This window comes from Scyliorhinus torazame, chromosome 5 (assembly GCF_047496885.1).
Source record: "Scyliorhinus torazame isolate Kashiwa2021f chromosome 5, sScyTor2.1, whole genome shotgun sequence".
Taxonomy (NCBI): Eukaryota; Metazoa; Chordata; class Chondrichthyes; order Carcharhiniformes; family Scyliorhinidae; genus Scyliorhinus; species Scyliorhinus torazame.
Window position 1 is genome coordinate 183390942 of NC_092711.1, and position 19956 is coordinate 183410897.

General features: G+C 48.3%; 1 non-coding gene across 1 annotated transcript; it reads right to left on the reverse strand.

The window, feature by feature from the left end:
- Positions 1-15143: 15143 nt before the first annotated feature.
- trnal-uag (transfer RNA leucine (anticodon UAG)) lies at positions 15144-15225 on the reverse strand. The gene has a single exon. It is a non-coding gene; the product is annotated as a tRNA-Leu (tRNA).
- Between the last annotated feature and the right edge of the window lie 4731 nt (positions 15226-19956).

The following is a 19956-nucleotide window of genomic DNA, read 5'->3' on the forward strand; positions in this document are numbered from 1 at the left end:
GAAGACTGGAGGATCGCAAATGTTGTCCCCTTGTTCAAGAAGGGGAGTAGAGAGAACCCCGGTAACTATAGACCAGTGAGCCTTACTTCTGTTGTGGGCAAAGTCTTGGAAAGGTTTATAAGAGATAGGATGTATAATCATCTGGAAAGGAATAAATTGATTAGAGATAGTCAAAACGGTTTTGTGAAGGGTAGGTCATGCCTCACAAACCTTATTGTGTTCTTTGAGAAGGTGACCAAACAGGTGGATGAGGGTAAAGCAGTTGATGTGGTGTGTATGGATTTCAGTAAAACATTTGATAAGGTTCCCCACGGTAGGCTACTGCAGAAAATACAGAGGCGTGGGATTCAGGGTGATTTAGCAGTTTGGATCAGAAATTGGCTAGCTGGAAGAAGACAAGGTGAGGTCGTTGATGGAAAATGTTCAGACTGGAGTCCCGTTACTAGTGGTGTACCACAAGGATCTCTTTTGGGGCCACTGCACGTTGTCATTTTTATGAATGACCTGGAGGAGGGCGTAGAAGGATGGGTGAGTAAATTTGCAGATTACTCTAAAGTCGGTGGAGTTGTGGACAGTTCAGAAGAATGTTACAAGTTACAGAGAGACATAAATAAGCTGCAGCGCTGGGCTGAGAGGTGGCAAATGGAGATTAATGCAGACAAGTGTGAGGTGATTAATTTTGGAAGGAATAACAGGAATACAGAGTACTGGGCAAATGGTAAGATTCTTGGTAGTGTGGATGAGCAGAGGTATCTCGGTGTCCATGTACATAGGTCCCTGAAAGATGCCACCCAGGTTGACAGGGTTGTTAAGAAGGCGTACGGTGTGTTAGCTTTTATTGGTAGGGGGATTGAGTTTCGAAGCCATGAGGTCATGTTGCAGCTGTACAAAACTCTGGTGCGGCCGCATTTGGAGTATTGCGTGCAATTCTGGTCGCCGCATTATAGGAAGGATGTGGAAGCATTGGAAAGTGTGCAGAAGAGATTTACCAGAATGTTGCCTGGTATGGAGGGAAGATCTTATGGGGGAAGGCTGAGGGACTTCAGGCTGCTTTTGTTAGAGAGAAGAAGTTTAAGAGTTGACTTATTTGAGGCATACAAGATTATCAGAGGATTCGATAGGGTGGTCAGTGAGAGCCTTTTTCCTCGGATGGTGATGTGTAGCACAAGTGGACATAGCTTTAAATTGAGAGGAGATAGATATAAGACAGATGTCAGAGGTAGGTTCTTTACTCAGAGAGTAGGAAGGGAGTGGAATGCCCTGCCTGCAACAGGAGTGAACTCGCCAACACTAAGGGCATTCAAATGGTCATTGGATAGACATATGGACGATAAGGGAATAGTGTAGATGGCCTTTAGAGTGGTTTCACAGGTCGGCGCAACATCGAGGGCCGAAGGGCCTGTACTGCGCTGTAATGTTCTATGTTCTACAGATGCTGCCACACCTGATCAGATTTTCCAGCATTTTCTCTTTAGATCAGAAGCAAAGGCATTGTGAACAGCCTTTGGCAATCTCGAGCCTGCATCGTCAGCTGATCAGAACTGTGTAACAAACAAGTCATCTCCAGTCAGAAACACAACGGGTTGGAACGATGGCTATCACGTGTGTGAGTTCGAAGCTGGGACGAGTGTAGGTGTGTTGGGGGCGCGGTTCAGAATTAGCTAACATCTAACCTGTTGCTTTTGTGGTATATATAATTATCATTATTGTCAATAATAAAATTACTTGTGTTTACATTTCAAAACCTGGTGAATGTAGATATTGAACAGCTAAGGACAAAATACTTCAGGTGTTTTTCGAATAAATATTTATTAATTTCAATTCTGAAAAGACTCCGTGTATTGTTGGTTTGGCATTAGCTGCGCGCAAGTCAGGTCACCGTAACACGACCTGAAAGAGTTCAGAATGTGATGGCCGGCAGGTTCTTTCACTAATAAATATCTGTCGTGTGCTGTCTTGTCCGTTTCACAGGAGCCGCACTGTTTGGTGGGCGGGTTTTGTGAATTTCAGCTTGTGCGACTATTTCACCTCAATGTCAATTGAATGTTCCAAATTACAGCAATCGCTGCTGTCCTTGACTGATTATGTCTCTTGTGCTGCAAGGAAACATGTCACTTTATCGCAGAAACTTAACGCTGATGAAGAAAGTCTGAAATGAAAATAAATCTGACAGGCTTCGTGGGTAAACCAGGTTAATTCTGCAGATATCTGGTTGAAGTGCGGAATAATGAGAAGCGTACGTGAATTCCGTTCGAAATTCGCAAGCCCACCATCTTAATTGTGCATTGCGAACCCAGGCTCTACGTTTGCATTAAAACAATTATCCTGTTGACACTGGAAATCAGAAGGGAAACGAGAAAATGCGGCATTTTGTAAAGAGAGAAAGTGAGTTCCACCTTCGAGTCAGTTTGACTCTTCTGCCGAGTTCTCGCGTCACAATCCAGTCCTTGATCTGAAATTAGTGGTGTAATCTGTCATTCAGCGTTTTGATCCAGTCCCAGACCTGTGAAAGAGCCTCAAGACCCCCACACACTCCATTCCCCAAGAGCAGATCACGTTTCCATTGTCTCCCCACTTTCTTCTTTTTCAGTCAGACGCAGCGCACACCCTCTGTATTCAATCTAATCTATGGCCAAAACTTAAAACATTTCTGGCAACAGTGTGATTCGAAACAACGCCCCCGGAAAGACGGGGGCCGAAATCCAACGCCATACACCGCTCGACCACGCTACCACATGTAGCGCAGCGCTCACTATGCCCTTCACTGGCACTGATTCTGAAATAGATCAGAAGCAAAGTAGTTGGGATGAGCCCATGCCACGTCGAGCCTCCTCCGGCAGCTGATTTGATCATCATGAACTGTGGCACAAACAGAAATTATCTCCAGTCAGAAACACAATTGCTTGCAATGAAGACTCGGCACCATTTCAAATGTCCTTCACCTCGCCTCTTTCTGAATCTCCTGTTCCGAATAGACAACAAAACTTTCTGTTGATTTTTATCAGAATGCGACACAATGTGCCAATGAGATGTATGTGTTCTACCATGAAATATATGACTTTCAACTCACCCTTGGGGCAAGAACAACACATCTTCATTTCAGGGCCCGCAATCAAAACAGCAGTGACAGAAATGTCAAACACTGGCCACCACAGATGTTACAGATTTACACAACGTTCACAAACAGGGCGCCGAGGACCCTGGTTCGATGTCGGCCCCGGGTCCCTGTCCGTATGCAGTTTGTACATTCTCCCATGTCTGCGTGGGCCTCACGCCCACAAACCAAGAATGCACAGAATAGTGCAGTAAATAGAACAGTAAAGTTCACAGACAGGGAATGGGGAACACATTTTATCGGGAGGGAAATTTTGTATCCTGCATCTGGACAGCCAACCGTTCCCCGTCGTCACCAGCGCCACCTCGGGTTGCGGGGTTAAGGTGGAGGCATGGGCTTAAATAGGGTGCTCTGAGGGCTCTGGGGGGCGGGGGGGGGGGAGACGTGCACGGGGCACCTCTCGCTACAGAAAGTTTTTTTTTCTCATTTTCCGCTTGGTTTTTTTGCTTGTTTTGTCCGAGGGGTTTTAATCCTTGTGGGTTATCACTTCTGTGCAAATTTTTATTTTTCTTAAACGGAGAGGGGAGAACAGAAAGGGGGAAAAGGAAAAATAAAGAAAGGACCCACGCGGCGCTCACCTGGAGGTAAGAGCAGTGGAAAAAGTGGCAGTGGCCCGTGGGAGGAAAAGGTGTGCGAGAGCAGCCGCAGACTTGGAGGCGGCCGTGGAGAGTCGCCCCCCCCCCCCCCCCCCTCCCCGATGTGAGCGAGCGCGTCGGAGCGTGGACCTGCGAACCGGCCCGACCGAGACCCCCCCCCCCCCCCCGGACTGAAGAACGTGGACGGCAGAGGAGAAGCGGCACGGAGCCAGCAGGAACTACCTGGGAACACCCCCCGCCCTCCCCCCGCGCAGTAGCAGCGCACGGGGCAACAAAACGCGGGGCAGCAGTACCAGTTGCGGCTCGAACCAAAGCGGGGACCGAGCCAGCAGCAAGGACCCCGCCCCCCCCCCCCCCCCGCGGCAATCACCACGAGGCAGGTGGCGGAATAAAGAGGGACACCCAACCCGACCAGAAGCCTCTCTCTCTCCGACCCTGGTGATGGAGGAGGGCAAAATGAAAAGAAGAACTTCCCCACTTTTTCCAAATAAAACCCCAAAACTTTGGAAAGAAAACCTTTAAAGGGAGGAAAAAGTTTCTTCATTTTTCTTTCTCTCCCACTTTTCAAAAAAAAAACTTTACTGAAGAAAAATACCAGAAGGGAGCCAAAGCAGAGGGAAGAAGGAGCACGAAAAGCAAACGGGATGACATTATGCGAGCCCGTTCAGGCGGGCCAACCGTCACACGAAGCGGGGGAAGCAAAGCCTCGCTGCAACAAAAAGAACGGTCAGACAGGAGTATTTCCCCCTGGGCCAGAGGCTAACTGGAAGACAGCCTTTGCCGGGGCGCTGAGGGAACATCAGCAGGGCAACAAGGCAGAGACCAGAGCAGACATGGAGGCTGCAGTACAGGCGGCAATGGCCAAGGCCCTGGCGGAGGTGCAGCTCGCCCTGGGCAGAGCAGGGAAGAAACTGGAAGCCCAAGAGGAGAAACTGGAAGCCCAAGAGGTGACCACTAAGGTGCTGGAAAAGTCCGCAACTGACATGAGCGACCAGATCACGGCCCTGGAGAAAGGGGCGCCGAGACTGGGCACTACGCAGGAGAGCCTGAAGGGCAGGGTGGACGACCAGGATGTCAGGATAGTGGGCCTACCAGAGGGGATCGAGGGTAGAAACCCCACGGCCTACGTGACCGAGGTGTTGGGCAACTTAGTGGGAGGGAAACTTTCCCCGGCCCACCAGAAATGACAGAGCACACTGGTCACTGTGCCCAAAGCACAAGGTGGGGGACCACCCAAGAGCAGGTATAGCTAAACTACACCGGTACCAAGACAGGGAAATAATCCTGCGCTGGGCCAGGAAGAACAGAACTTGCAAATGGGAAGAACACTTCATTAGAATTTACGAGGACATTGGGGCAGACCTCGCCAGGTGATGGGCCAAATTCAATAGAGCGAAAGCAGCTCTTCACAAGTGCAATCTACATTTTGGTGTGCTGCACCCAGCGAAGCTCTGGGTCACATACCAAAAAAAAGAGTATTTCTTCACAGCCCACGCCGAAACAAACAAGTTTATCGAGGAACACGGGCTGGAAAATCAACAGCGAGGGTAGAAATTCAGGGCCCCTGGCTAGAGTAAACAGCACGCCGATAGAGGAGGGGAGATGGGTGAGGCAACGCCAGGCACCCACCCCCCCCCCACCACCCCTATAGGGCGAGTGCAGCCTGAACAAAGAGCAAACCACTACCTGAGGGATCGCCACTGGTGGGAGACCAGGCCCCAGCACAAGGGAACGAGAGTAGCGGAGAACGGTAAGCAAGCAAGGCGAGCGCAGGGTAGGATGGGAGATGAGTGGGCAGAAAAACGCAAAGGCTGGGCAAAGGAGAAGCGAGACAGTAACTCCCGAGAGGGTGGTCACCGCACAAGCAAGAAGGCTAGCGCTGGGGACATGCAAGAAAAGCAGGACCGCAGTGCGCCACCAACAGGGGGGAAGGTTCCAGGCAGGGGGGGCACTCAACAGAGGCGGGCGGGGAAAACGGGAAAAGGTGCAGGGGAAAGAGGGACAGAGGAGGGATATACGGGAGAGGGGGAGAAAAGGGGAGGAAAGGGAGCGACCGGGGGGGAGGGGGCACAGGAAGGGAGGGACCAGGGGGTGGGGAACACAGGGATGGAGGGACAAACAAGGCTAGAAAAGGAATAACAAAAGGGCTACAAAGTGCTACAACCGAGGGCTCGGAACAAAGAATTGCTGCAAGCATCCACCAAGTACGGTCTATGGGCGAAGGAGGCCCCAGAGTGCAGGGGGCTACTCGCGTGGCGGTCACACAGCAGGCGGGCATGTCGGGTGCCCCCTGGACGAAGGGAGACCCCGGAGCGCAGGGGCCCAACCGCATGGAGAGAGCAGCGACAGTGGCCATCTTGGAAAGCCCCCTAACCAAGGGGAACCCCGGAGGGCACGCCCACCAGGTAAATGTGGTTAATCCCACAGGTGCGAGGGGACAGAGCACCCCACCAGGATAGCCACCTGGAACGTAAGGGGACTCAACAGCCCAGTGAAAAGATCCAGAGTCCTCATCCACTTAAGAAATATGAAGGCCGACATAATCTTCCTCAAGAGATGCGCTTGGGAGAGCGGGACCGACTGTGGGTAAGAAAGGACTGGGTGGGACAGACCTACCATTCCTGCTACGGGAAGCGGGCCAGGGGGGTGGCAATACTGATCAGCAAATGGACGATGTTTAAGGCGACAAAGTCGGTTACAGACCCAGGGCTACGGTACTTCACGGTCAGCATGGCCATGGATGGGGCACCAATAGTACTAGTTCACGTGTACGCGTCCAACTGGGATGACACGAGCTTCATCAAGAGGAGCATAGCAGAAATCCCGGACATAGCGATGCACTGACGAATCATGGGGTGGGGGGGTGGCGGGGGAAGGTGGGGGGGGGGCTTCAACTGTGTACTGGATCCAACGACTGACAGATCAAAACCCAAAATGAGGAAAACCTCGAGCATGGCACGGGAACCCGTTCACTTTGTGGAACAGATGGGAGTGGTGGACCCCTGAAGGTTCACCCACCCAGGGGAGAAGGAGTTCTCTTTCTTCTCCCCAGTACACAACGTATTCACCAGAATTGACTTCTTTGTGGTGGGGAAAAAGGTGCTTCAGGGGTTAGACAACGTGGGATACTCCATAATGGTGATATCATACCATGCTCCACACTACATGGATGTGAGGCTGGAGACGGGCAGGGCCAAACGCCCCACATGGAGGTTGGACATTGCCCTACTAGCAGACAAGGCCTTCAACGAAAAGATATTGTGGGCCATAGCAGAGTAAACGGAGAACAACCAGAACGGGGAGGTTTCACCCTCCACGTTGTACACCTCAGAGCCCCCAAGGGGCGAGTCTGGGATGAAACGGTTCCTTGATGGACTGGACATAACAGTCATGGGGGAGGCCAGAGGACGGGACACGGAAGCACCCCTAGCATTGGGAGAGATCATGGACAGCATTAGCTCCATGCAGGCGGGGAAGGCGCCGGGACCAGACAGGTTCCCGGCAGACTTCTACAAACAATTTGCGACAGCACTGGCCCCGCACCTGTGGGAGATGTTCACAGAATCGCTGGCTAAGGGCACGCTGCCACCCACGCTAGCACAGGCCTCAATATCGCTGATATCTAAGAAGGACAAAGACCCAACGGAATGTGGGTCATACAGACCCATCTCACTGCTAAACGCGGATGCCAAAATAGTGGCCAAGATTCTGGCCAAAAGGCCAGAAGACTGCGTGCCAGAGGTGGTCGCAGAGGACCAGGCGGGCTTTGTCAAAGGTAGACAGCATACTTCGAACATTAGGCGCCTGCTGAACGTGATTATGACCCCATCCATGGAGAGAACACCAGAGGTGATGGTCTCCCTCGACTCAGAAAAGGCCTTCGAATGGAAGAGTCGAATGGAAATACCTCAGAATGGTCCTGGAGCGGTTCGGGCTTGGAAGAGGATTCACCTCCTCAGTAAAACATTTTTTCAGCGCTCCCATGGCGAGAGTACGGACAAACAACACCATCTCCCGATATTTCCAGCTGCACAGGAGTACCAGACAAGGATGCCCACTGACCCCACTGCTGTTTGCTCTCGCGATCGAGCCACTAGCAATTCAGCTCAGAGCAACAAAAAGCTGGAGGGGGGTCTAAAGGGGTGGTAGAGGGCACAGAGTCTCACTCTATGCAGATGCCCTGCTCCTCTACATTTCAGACCCACAAAGCAGCATGGACGGAATCATCGCGCTCCTGAAAGAGTGTGTAGCCTTCTCAGAATCTTCCCGGTACACCCACAAGTAGGTGGGGCAGCACTAATGGCGCTGCGGTTTAAACAAGCCCGACACAAATTCCGCTACCCGGGGATCCAAATAGCCCATGACGGGAAAGAGATCCACAAATGGAACCTCACCAGTCTGACGGAGGAATTAGAAAAGAACCTGCAAAGATGGAACATACTTCCACTCTCCCTCACGGGAAGAGTCCAGACGATCAAAATGAAGGTGTTGCCCAGGTTCCTCTTCCTATTCGGATCCATCCCGATTTACATCCCCAAGGCCTTTTCAAAGCACTAGACAAACTAATCATGGCGCCCGTATTTAGCGCGGCGGGGGCGGGGGGGGGGGGGGGGGGGGGGGAGAATGCTAGAATCCCAAAGAATGTCTTACAAAAAACAAAACCCGGGGGGGGCTAGCCTTCCCAAACCTACAACTTTACCATAGTGCGGCGACGGCCGAGAGTGCAAGGGGATGGATCAAGGAGCCAGAAGCTGAATGGGTGCACGTGGAGGAGACCTCCTGCAAGGGGACCTCTCTCCGGGCCCTAGCCACGGTGGCACTCCCATCCCCACCTAAGAAACACTCCAGCAGCCCGGTGGTAAAAGCCACCCTCCAGTCCTGAAACCAACTACAGCAGCAAAATGGCCTAACCAAAATGTCGGGCAAAGCTCCCATCTGCAACAACCGAAGTCTCACACCAGCGCTGACTGACGCCACCTTCAAAAGGTGGGGACAGGACAGAGGGACACTGACAGTCAGGGACCTAGACACGGACGGCAGGATCGCAACTCTGGGCGAACTGACAGAGAAATTCCAGCTAGCCAGGGGGAACGAGCTAAGGTACCTACAACTAAGAAACTTCCTACGAAAGGAGACAAGGACATACCCACAAACACCACGACAGACACTACTGGAAGAGTTACTGGATGCAAGCATACAAGATAAAGGAAACTGTAGCGACATCTATGACCGACTGGTAGAAAGGGCCGACACCGTACTGGACGCAACAAGAATGAAGTGGGAGGAGGACCTGGGGATCGAAATAGGGTGGGGACTCTGGAGCGAAGCACTGCATAGGGTCAACCCCACATCCACGTGCGCAAGGCTCAGCCTGACGCAACTAAACGTGGTACATAAAGCCCCTTTAACAAGAACTTGTATGCGCTGGTTCTTCCTGGAGGTGGAGGATAGATGTGAACGGTGCCAAGGAGGCACGGCCAACCACGCCCACATGGTTTGGTCTTGCCCCAGACATGTGGAGTACTGGACAGCCTTCTTCGATGCAAGCTCCAAAGTGGTGGGGGTGAGGGTAGACCAATGCCCTAAAGCGGCGGTCTTCGGGGTTTCAGACCAGCCAGATCTATTCCTGGGGAGGAGGGCAGAAGCCCTCGCCTTTGCCTCCCTGATCACCCGCCGTAGAATCCTGTTCAGCTGGTGGTCAGCAGCACCATCCAAAGCTGCAGACTGGCTGTCCGACCTCTTGGAATCGCTCCAAATGGAGAAAATCAAATTCGCCATCTGAGGGTCAGACGACGGCTTCCACAGAACGTGAGAGCCATTCACCCAATTGTTCCATACCTGATTGTGGCCAACAAACAAGCAGAAGAATAGCCAGGTAGCCAAGAAACAGGGGAAAGTAGCATGAGAGGGCGAGATAGAGGGGGGGGGGGGGGCGGGAACAGCTAAATCTAAGAGGAAGGAAAGGTGAACCACAGTGGGGGGGGGGGGGGGGATTAGAGGAAAGAGACAGGGGACAATAGAGGAGAGCCAGGGAGGTAGAGGGGGGAGGCAGGGAAACGTTAACAAACCTGCCATCCACAGGAACAAAGAAAACGGGGAAGACGGATGTGAGCACGAGACGACAACGGCAGCGAAATCTGTCGGGGAGAAGCAAGGGCCAACACCACAAACAGCTGCCTATTTATGTGTGTAAATAATTTTGCCAAGTGTACAGAGATGCTGCTGTTGGGCGGGTGCATAATACCGTTCGTCGACTTTCTCGGGGAAAATTAAATTTAGGCAGCAGCAGCAATCCATAGGAGTGAGTGGGCGGGGGTGTGTGTGAGTGTTCCATTGGGAGAGTGTGGGAAGACGGAGGCGAGTCGCGGAAGGTCTAGTTAATTGCTATTCTATATTCTCTTTCTGCACTATGTTAATATTCACTCTATTTTGTTGTGTTAGTATTTTTACTATTGCTTATTATGAAAAATGTTGCAAAACTTTAATAAAAATTTATATTTAAAATAAATAAATAGGGTGCTCTTTCCAAGGGCGGATGCAGACTCGGTGGGCCGAATGGCCTCCTTCTGAACTGTAAATTCTATGATTCTATGAACCCACTGTATCTGCAGCTCCACGGCCAGAGGATCTGGAGGTGAGTAAGCAACAGAAAGAGATGGAATGGCCATTCGTGTTGAATCACCTATTTCCCCTTCATTTTTCTTGATAAACGTTCTGGTCCATCGATGTTTCAGCGCATTAATCTTCAACTTGAACAGTAAAAGTGAGGAGTTGAAAAGTTACAACAGAGAAGACTTCTGTCGCTTCTCTCTCCCCCCTCCCCTGTAAACCCGCTATATTTCTATAACTGCAGAGCATTGAATGAATCTACAGTTAAAAATATTACAACGTGACACTGAAAACCTCGAAGTGATAGCCTCTATTAAAGAAAGGCGTTCAGCACAAAAGCATCTGAGAAGATATTATTATCTTTGTAGTTTACAGGCTATTTTACACCCCTCTTTTCACCGCTTTGTTTCTCTATCGTGTGTTTGTGTAGAGGCAGGGAGGAGTTAACCTCGCGGGGTGGGCGGTTTAAGAATTAGCTAACGCCTAACCTGTTGTATTTGTGACATAATTAATTATAATTATTGTTACTAATAACATTAATTGTATTTACATTTGCAAACCTGTCGATTATAGATATTGGGCAGATATGGAACAAATACTTCAGATGTTTTTCGAAGAAATGTTAATAATTTCAATTGTTTTTCGACTCCGGGTCACGTGGGGCTGGAATTAACTGCGCACAAGTCAGGGGGTCGTAAAGTGTTCAGAATGTGATGTCTGGCAGTCGCTTTCACTGATGAAAATATGTGGTGTGCTGTCTGGTACGTTTCACATGAGCCGCAGTGTTTGGTGAGTGGATTTTGTAAACTGCAGCTTGTGCGACTATTTCATCTCACTGTCAATTGAATGTTCCAACTCACAGCAATCGATGCTGTTCTTGACTGATTATGTCTCTTGTGCTGCAAGGAAACATGTCACCTCACTGTCGATTTAGTGTTCCAGTTCACAGCACGCTGTGGTGTTCTTGACTGAAGGAAACATGTCACTTTGTCGGAGAAACTTAATGCTGATGAAGAAAGTCTGAAATGAAAATAAAACCGACAAACAGTTCCGTGTGTAAACCAGGTTAATTCAGTAGATATCTGGTTAGAGTGAGGAATAATAACGAGGCTGGTGGAGGAGGGGTTTAAGAGGTGGGACGCGTTGCCGCTGCCCCTGGCGGGTAGGGTGGAGTCTGTCAAGATGACGGTGCACCCAAGGTTTTTGCTCCTGTTCCAGTGCCTCCCCATTCTTATCCCGAAAACCTTCTTCAGGCGGGTCAACAGGAGCATAACGGGGTTTGTGTGGGCGCGAGGGACTCCGAGGGTGAGAAGGGTGTTCCTGGAGCGCAGTAGGGACGGGGGGGGGGCTCGCGCTGCCCGACCTCTTTGGGCACTACTGGGCCGCCAATGCGGCGATGGTGCGTAAGTGGGTGATGGGGGCGGGTGGCATGGAAGAGGCTGCAGACGGCGTCTTGCGAGGGTACGAGCCTGGAGGCGCTGGCAACGGCGCTGCTGCCGCTCCCTCCAATGAGGTATACCACGAGCCCGGTGATGGCGGCTACCTTCAAAAGTTGGGGGCAATGGAGGCTGCTCAGGAGGGACATGGGGGCTTCGGTGTGGACTACAATACGGGGGAACCACCGTTTTGTCCCTGGGCGAATAGATGGAGGGTTTTTGGGGTGGCACACGGCAGGGATAAGAAGGTTGGGGGACCTGTTTGTGGATGGAAAGTTTGCGAGCCTTGGTGAGCTGGAGGAGAAGTACGGGCTCCCCCCCCCCCCCCCCCCCCCCCCGGGAAACGCCTTTAGGTATCTACAGATAAGGGCATTTGCCAGGCGGCAAGTGGTGGAATTCCCGCTGCTGCCACCATGCACGGTTTTGGGAACTATGTTACGTTGTGCGCCCAGTCATAGAACATCGCAGTACAGGCCCTTCGGCCCTCGATGTTACGCCAACCTGTGAAACCACTCTAAAGCCCGTCTACACTATTCCCTTATCATCCATATGTCGGTACAGGACAGGGTGCTCTCGGGGGCATGGGTTGGAGAAGGGAAGATCTCGGCAACATACCAGGTGATGCGGGAGGAGGAGGAGGCCTCGGTGGAGGTGCTGAAAGGTAAGTGGGAGGAGAAGTTGGGGGAGGAGATCGAGGAGGGGACATGGGCACATGCCCTAGGGAGGGTGAACTCTGCCTCTTCGTGCGTGAGGCTCAGCCTCATACAGTTTAAGGTGCTGCACAGGGCACACATGACCGGGACAAGGATGAGCCGGTTTTGGGGGGATGAGGACAGGTGTGTTAGCTGCTCAGGGAGCCCAGCAAACCACATCCATAAGTTCAGGGCATGCCCAGCACTGGAGGAATTTTGGAAGGGCGTAGCGAGGACGGTGTCGAGGGTGGTAGGATCCAGGGTTAAACCGGGCTGGGGGCTCGCAATTTTTGGGGTTGCAGAGGAGCCGGGAGTGCAGGAGGTGGAAGAGGCTGGTATTCTGCCCTTTGCATCTCTGGTAGCCTGGCGAAGGATTCTTCTTCACTGGAAGGATGCGAGGCCCCCAAGCATGGAATCCAGGATCAACGATATGGCGGGGTTTATTAAATTGGAGAGTGTGAGATTTGCCTTAAGGGGATTGGTGCAAGTGTTCTTCAGGTGGTGGCAACCGTTCTTGGGCTTCCTGGCAGAATGGTAGACAATGGTCAGCAGCAGCAGCAACCCGGGGGGAAGGGGGGGGTTATATATTATTTGTATTTGACTATACTGGGGGATCTGAGGGGGTGTATATATTTGCTCTGTTTGCTCTGTGTTTCGGCGGGTGTTAATATATTATTTATGTATAGGGGGAGGGGGGCACTGGGTTGTTTTGTTTTGTTTTGTATTTAATTCTATTGGGTTCCTTTTACATTTTGTTGTTGATATTTTGTGAAAACCTTAACAAATTTATTTATTTTTTAAAAAGTGTTTCCGTTACAAAACCCCAATTCCACCATCTTAATTCTGGGACACAAACACACGCTCTACGATTGCATTGAAATCATTATACTGTGGCCACTGGACATCTGAAATGAAAATTGAAAATACAGCACCTGTGATGAGAGAGATAGAGCAAGAAGTCTTATAACACCAGGTTAAAGTCCAACAGGTTGTATCAAATCACATGGCATTCGGAGCACTGCTCCTTCCTCAGGTGAATGAAGAGTGAAATCGAGTTCTCATTTCAAGTCGGCATGTCCCTTCTGCAGAGTTCTCTATTTAGAATCCAGTTGTTGATTGAAACTAATATTATCGTCTGTCATTCAGCATTTGATCCAGTGCCATATCTGGGGAGGAGCCTCAAGCCCCACACACACTCCATTCCGCAAGAAAACAAAACATTTACCTTGTCTCTCCTCTTTGTTCTTTTTCAGTCAGACTGAGGGCACAATCTGTGTGTTCAACGTAATGTAAATGCCAAAACTGTAAATACAAATGTCAGCGGTGAGATTCGAACCCACGCCTCCGCACAGCCGCTAGTCGTAATTCAGCACTTCAGACCGCTCAGCCGCGCTACTACTTAAAACGCAAACCTAATCGTGTCCTTCCGTGATACTGAGATAGATCAGTTTGACGAAGAGTCATTGGACTCGAAACTTTAGTTCTTTTCTCTCCCTCCAGTTCCTGCCAGACCTGCTGAGATTTTCCAGCATTTTCTCTTTCGATCAGAAGCAAGGGCAATGTGAAGAGCCCTTGGCAATCTCGAGCCTGCTCCCTCAGCTAATCAGAACTGTGTAACAAACAAGTCATCTCCAGTCAGAAATACAACGATGGCGAGCTATCACGTGTGCGAGTTAGAAGCTGGGACGAGTTAAAGTGTGTTGCGGGTCGCGGTTAAGAATTAGCTGACAGCTAAACTCTACATTTTGTGGTATATGTAATTATCATTCTTGTCAATAATAAAATTAATTGTGTTTACATTTCAAAACCTGGTGAATGTAGATATTGACCAGCTAAGGACAAAATACTTCAGGTGTTTTTCGAAGAAATATTTATTAATTTCAATTCTGAAAAGACTCCGTGTACTGTGGGTTCGGCATTAACTGCGCGCTAGTCAGGTGACCGTAACACGACGGAAGAGTTCAGAATGTGATGGGCGGCAGTTCCTTTCACTAATAAATATCTGTCGTGTTCTGTCTTGTCCGTTTCACAGGAGCCGCAGTGTTTGGGGGGAGGGTTTGGGGAATTTCAGCTTGTGCGACTATTTCATCTCACTGTCAATTGAATGTTCCAACTCACAGCAATCGATGCTGTTCTTGACTGACTTGTCTCTTATGCTGCAAGGAAACATGTCACTTTATCGCAGAAACTTAACGCTGATGAAGAAAGTCTGAAATGAAAATAAAACTTACAGGTTTCGTCGCTAAACCAGGTTAATTCTGTAGATATCTGGTCAGAATGAGGAATAATGAGAAGCGTACGTGAATTCCGTTTGAAAATCACCATCTCAATACTGCATTGCGAATATAGGCTCAACGTTTGCATTAAAACAATTATCCTGTTGACACTGGAAATCAGAAGGGAAAAGAGAAAATACAGCATCTGTGAAGAGAGAAAGAGTGTTCTAATTTCGAGTCAGTCTGACTCTTCTGCCGAGTTCTCGAGTAACAATCCAGTCGTGGTTCTGAAATTAGTGGTGTTGGCTGTTATTCAGCGCTTTGATCCAGTGCCTGATCTGTGGGAAAGCCACAAGTCGCCGATATACTCCATTCTCCGAGAACAGATCACGTTTGCATTGTCTCTTTCTTCTTTTTCAGTCAGATCTCTGTACAATCTCTGTATTCAATCTAATCTATGGCCAAAACTAAAACATTCCTAGCAGCGGTGGGATTCGAACCCACGCCCCCGCAGAGACTGGAGCCTAAATCCAGCGCCTTAGACCGCTCGGCTACGCTACCACGTTCAACACGAAGCACGTCATGCCATTCACTGGCACTCATCCTGAAAGAGATCAGAACCAAATTAGTTGGGATGAGCCCTTGGCAACGTCGAGCACATTCCTTCTGCTGATTAGATCATCATGAACTGTGTAACAAACGGAAATCATCTCCAGTTGTAAATATTAAAACAGGATATTGTAAACATCAAAGGGGTAGCCTCGATTAAAGAAAAACCTTCGGCACAAAGGCATCTGAAAAGATATTATTATCTTTGTACATTATAGACTATTTACACCCCTCTATTCACCACTTTGTTTGTCTATCGTTTCTTTGTGTAGAGGCAGGGACGAGTTAACCTTGGGGATTGGGTGGTTTAAGAATTAGTTGACGTCTAACCTGTAATATTTGTGGCATATTTAATTATAATTATTGTTATTAATAACATTCATTGTATTTACGTTTGCAAACCTGTCGATTATAGATAGTGAGTAGGTAAGGAACAAATACTTCGTTTTCTCGTTGGATCAGAAGCAAAGGCATTGTGAAGACCCCTTGGCAATCTCGTGCCAGTTCCGTCAGCTTATCAGAACTGTGTAACAAACAAGTCATCTCCAGTCAGAAGCACAACGGGTTGCTCAGATGGCTATCACGTGTGTGAGTTCGAAGCTGGGGGGAACGAGTTTAAGTTGTTTGGGGAGGGGGGCGCGGGTAAAAAGGAGCTAACAGCTAACCTGTTGCTTTTGTGGTACATATAATTATCATTATTGTCAATAATAAAATGAATTGTGTTTACATTTCAAAACCTGGTGACTGTAGATATTGAACAGCTAAGGACAAAATACCTCAGGTGTATTGAGAAGAAATATTTCTTAATTTCAATTCTGAAAAGACCCCGTGTAATGTGGGTTCGGCATTACCTGCGCACTAATAAGGTCACCTAACACGACCTGCAAGAGTTCAGAATGTGATGGACGACAGATGGTTTCATTCATAAATATCTGTCGTGTGCTGTCTTGTCCGTTTCACAGGAGCCGCAGTGTTTGGTGGCAGGGTTTTGTGAATTTCAGCATGTGCGACTATTTCACCTCACTATCAATTGAATGTTCAAACTCACAGCAATCGAAGCTGTTCTTGACTGACTTGTCACTTGTGCTACAAGGAAACATGTCACTTTATCGCAGAAACTTAACACTGATGAAGAAAGTCTGAAATGAAAATAAAACTTACAGGTTTCGTGGGTAAACCAGGTTAATTCTGTCGATATCTGGTTAGAGTGAGGACTAATGAGAAGCGCATGTGAATTCCGTTAGAAAATCACCATCTTAATCCTGCATTGCGAACATAGGCTCTACGTTTGCATTAAAACAATTGTCCTGTTGACACTGGAAGTCAGAAGGAAAAAGAGGAAATGCAGCACCTGTGAAGAGAGAAATAGAGCAAGAAGTCTTATAACACCAGGTTAAAGTCCAACAGGTTGTATCAAATCACATGGCTTTCGGAGCACTGCTCCTTCCTCAGGTGAATGAAGAGAGAAATCGAGTTCTCATTTCAAGTCGGCATGTCCCTTCTGCAGAGTTCTCTATTTAGAATCCAGTTGTTAATTGAAACTAATATTGTCGTCTGTCATTCAGCATTTGATCCAGTGCCATATCTGGGCAGGAGCCTCAAGCCCCACACACTCCATTCCGCAAGAAAACAAAACATTTACCTTGTCTCTCCTCTTTGTTCTTTTTCAGTTAGACTGAGCGCACAACCTGCGTGTTCAACGTAATGTAAATGCCAAAACTGTAAATACAACTGTCAGCGGTGGGATTCGAACCCACGCTTCCCCACAGCCTCTAGTCGTAATCCAGCACATTAGACCGCTCAGCCGCGCTACTACATAAAACTCTTACCGAATCGTGTCCTTCCGTGATACAGAGATAGATCAGTTTGACGAAGAGTCATTGTACTCGAAACGTTAGTTCTTTTCTCTCCCTTCAGTTCCTGCCAGACCTGCTGAGATTTTCCAGCATTTTCTCTTTAGATCAGAAGCAAGGGCATTGTGAAGAGCCCTTGGCAATCTCGAGCCTGCTCCCTCAGCTAATCAGAACTGTGTAACAAACAAGTCATCTCCAGTCAGAAATACAACGATGGCGAGCTATCACGTGTGCGAGTTAGAAGCTGGGACGAGTTAAAGTGTGTTGCGGGTCGCGGTTAAGAATTAGCTGACAGCTAAACTCTACATTTTGTGGTATATGTAATTATCATTCTTGTCAATAATAAAATTAATTGTGTTTACATTTCAAAACCTGGTGAATGTAGATATTGAACAGCTCAGGACAAAATACTTCAGGTGTTTTTCGAATAAATATTTATTAATTTCAATTCTGAAAAGACTCCGTGTACTGTGGGTTCGGCATTAACTGCGCGCTAGTCAGGTGACCGTAACACGACGAAAGAGTTCAGAATGTGATGGGCGGCAGTTCCTTTCACTAATAAATATCTGTCGTGTTCTGTCTTGTCCGTTTCACAGGAGCCGCAGTGTTTGGGGGGCGGGTTTGGGGAATTTCAGCTTGTGCGACTATTTCATCTCACTGTCAATTGAACGTTCCAACTCACAGCAATCGATGCTGTTCTTGACTGACTTGTCTCTTGTGCTGCAAGGAAACATGTCACTTTATCGCAGAAACTTAACGCTGATGAAGAAAGTCTGAAATGAAAATAAAACTTACAGGTTTCATGGGTAAACCAGGTTAATTCTGTAGGTATTGGTCAGAATGAGGAATAATGAGAAGCGTACGTGAATTCCGTTTGAAAATCGCAAGCCCACCATTTTAATTCTGCATTGCGAATATAGGCTCAATGTTTGCATTAAAACAATTATCCTGTTGACACTGGAAATCAGAAGGGAAAAGAGAAAATGCAGCATCTGTGAAGAGAGAACGAGAGTTCTAATTTCGAGTCAGTTTGACTCTTCTGCCGAGTTTTCGAGTAACAATCCAGTCGTGGTTCTGAAATTAGTGGTGTTGTCTGTCATTCATCGTTTTGATCCAGTGCCAGATCTGTGAAAGAGCCTCAAGCCCCCACACACTTCATCCCCAAAGAACAGATCGCGATTGCATTGTCTCTTTCTTCTTTTTCAGTCAGATACAGTGCACACCCACTGTATTCATTCTAATGTATGGCCAAAACTAAAAGCGTTCCGGTAGGAGTCGAACCAACGCCCACGCAAAGTCTGGAGTCTATATCCAGCGCGTTATATCCCTCGGCTACGCTACCACATTAAGCACAAAGCTCATCATGCCCTTCACTGGCACTCATCCTGAAATAGATCAGAAGCAATGTCGCTGGGGTGAGCCTTTGGCAACGTCGACCCTGCTCCGTCATCATGAACTGTGTCACAAACAGAAAACATCTCCAGTTATAAATATGACAACAGGACATTGTAAACCTCGAAGGGATAGCGTCAATTAAAGAAAGATGTTCGGCACAAAGGCATCTGAAAATATATTATTATCTTTGTACATTACAGACAGTTTTACACCCCTCTTTTCACCACTTTGTTTGTCTATCGTGTTTCTCAATAAACTGTTTCTTAATTTGGCTCATATTGAATCGCAAGCCAACCATCTTAATTCAGCATTGCGAACATAGGCTCTACTTTAGCATTAAAACAATTATCATGTTGACGCTAGAAATCAGAGGGGAAAAGAGAAGATGCAGCATCTGTGAAGAGGGAAATAGAATTCTAATTTCGAGTCAGTTTCACTCTTCTGCCGAGTTCTCGATTAACAATCCAGTCGTTGATCTGAAATTAGTGGTGTCGTCTGTCATTCAGCGTTTTGATCCAGTGCCAGATCTGTGGAAGGGCCTCAAGTCCCCCACACACGCCATTCCCCAAGAAGAGATCACGTTTGCATTGTCTCCCCACGTTCTTCTTTTTCAGTCAAACACAGCGCACACCCTCTGTATTCAATGAAATCTGTGGCCAAAACGGAAAACTTTTCCGGCAGCAACGGAATTCGAAGAAGCGCCCACGGAGAGACTGGAGCCTAAACCCATCGACAGAGACCGCTCGGCCACGCTACCACATTAAACGCAGCGCTCATGATGCCCTTCACGGGCACTCATCCTGAAATAGACCAGAAGCAAAGTAGTTGGGATGAGACCTTTGCAACGTCGAGCCTGTTCCGTCAGCTGATCAGATCATCATGAACTGTGTAACAAACATAAATCATCTCCAGTTATAAATATTACAACTGCACCTGTAAACCTCGAAGTGATAGTCACTATTAAAGAAAGACGTTCGGCACAAAGGCATCTGAAAAGATATTATATTTGTACTTTACAGACTATTTTACACCCCTCTTTTCACCACTTTGTTTGTCTATCGTGTGTTTGGGCAGAGGCAGGGACGAGTTAACCTTGTGGATTGGGCGATTTAAAAATTAGCTAACGTCTAACCTGTTGTATTTGTGGCATATTTAATTATAATTATTGTTATTAATAACATTAATTGCATTTACGTTTGCAAACCTTCGAATAAATATTAATAATTTCAATTGTTTTTCGACATCGGGTCAAGTGGGGTTGGAATTAACTGCGTAAAGTGTTCAGAATGTGATGTCTGGCAGTCGCTTTCACTGATGAAAATATGTGGTGTGCTGTCTTGTACGTTTCACATGAGCCGCAGTGTTTGGTGGGTGGATTTTGTAAATTGCAGCTTGTGGGCCAATTTCACCTCACTGTCGATTTAATGTTCCAGCT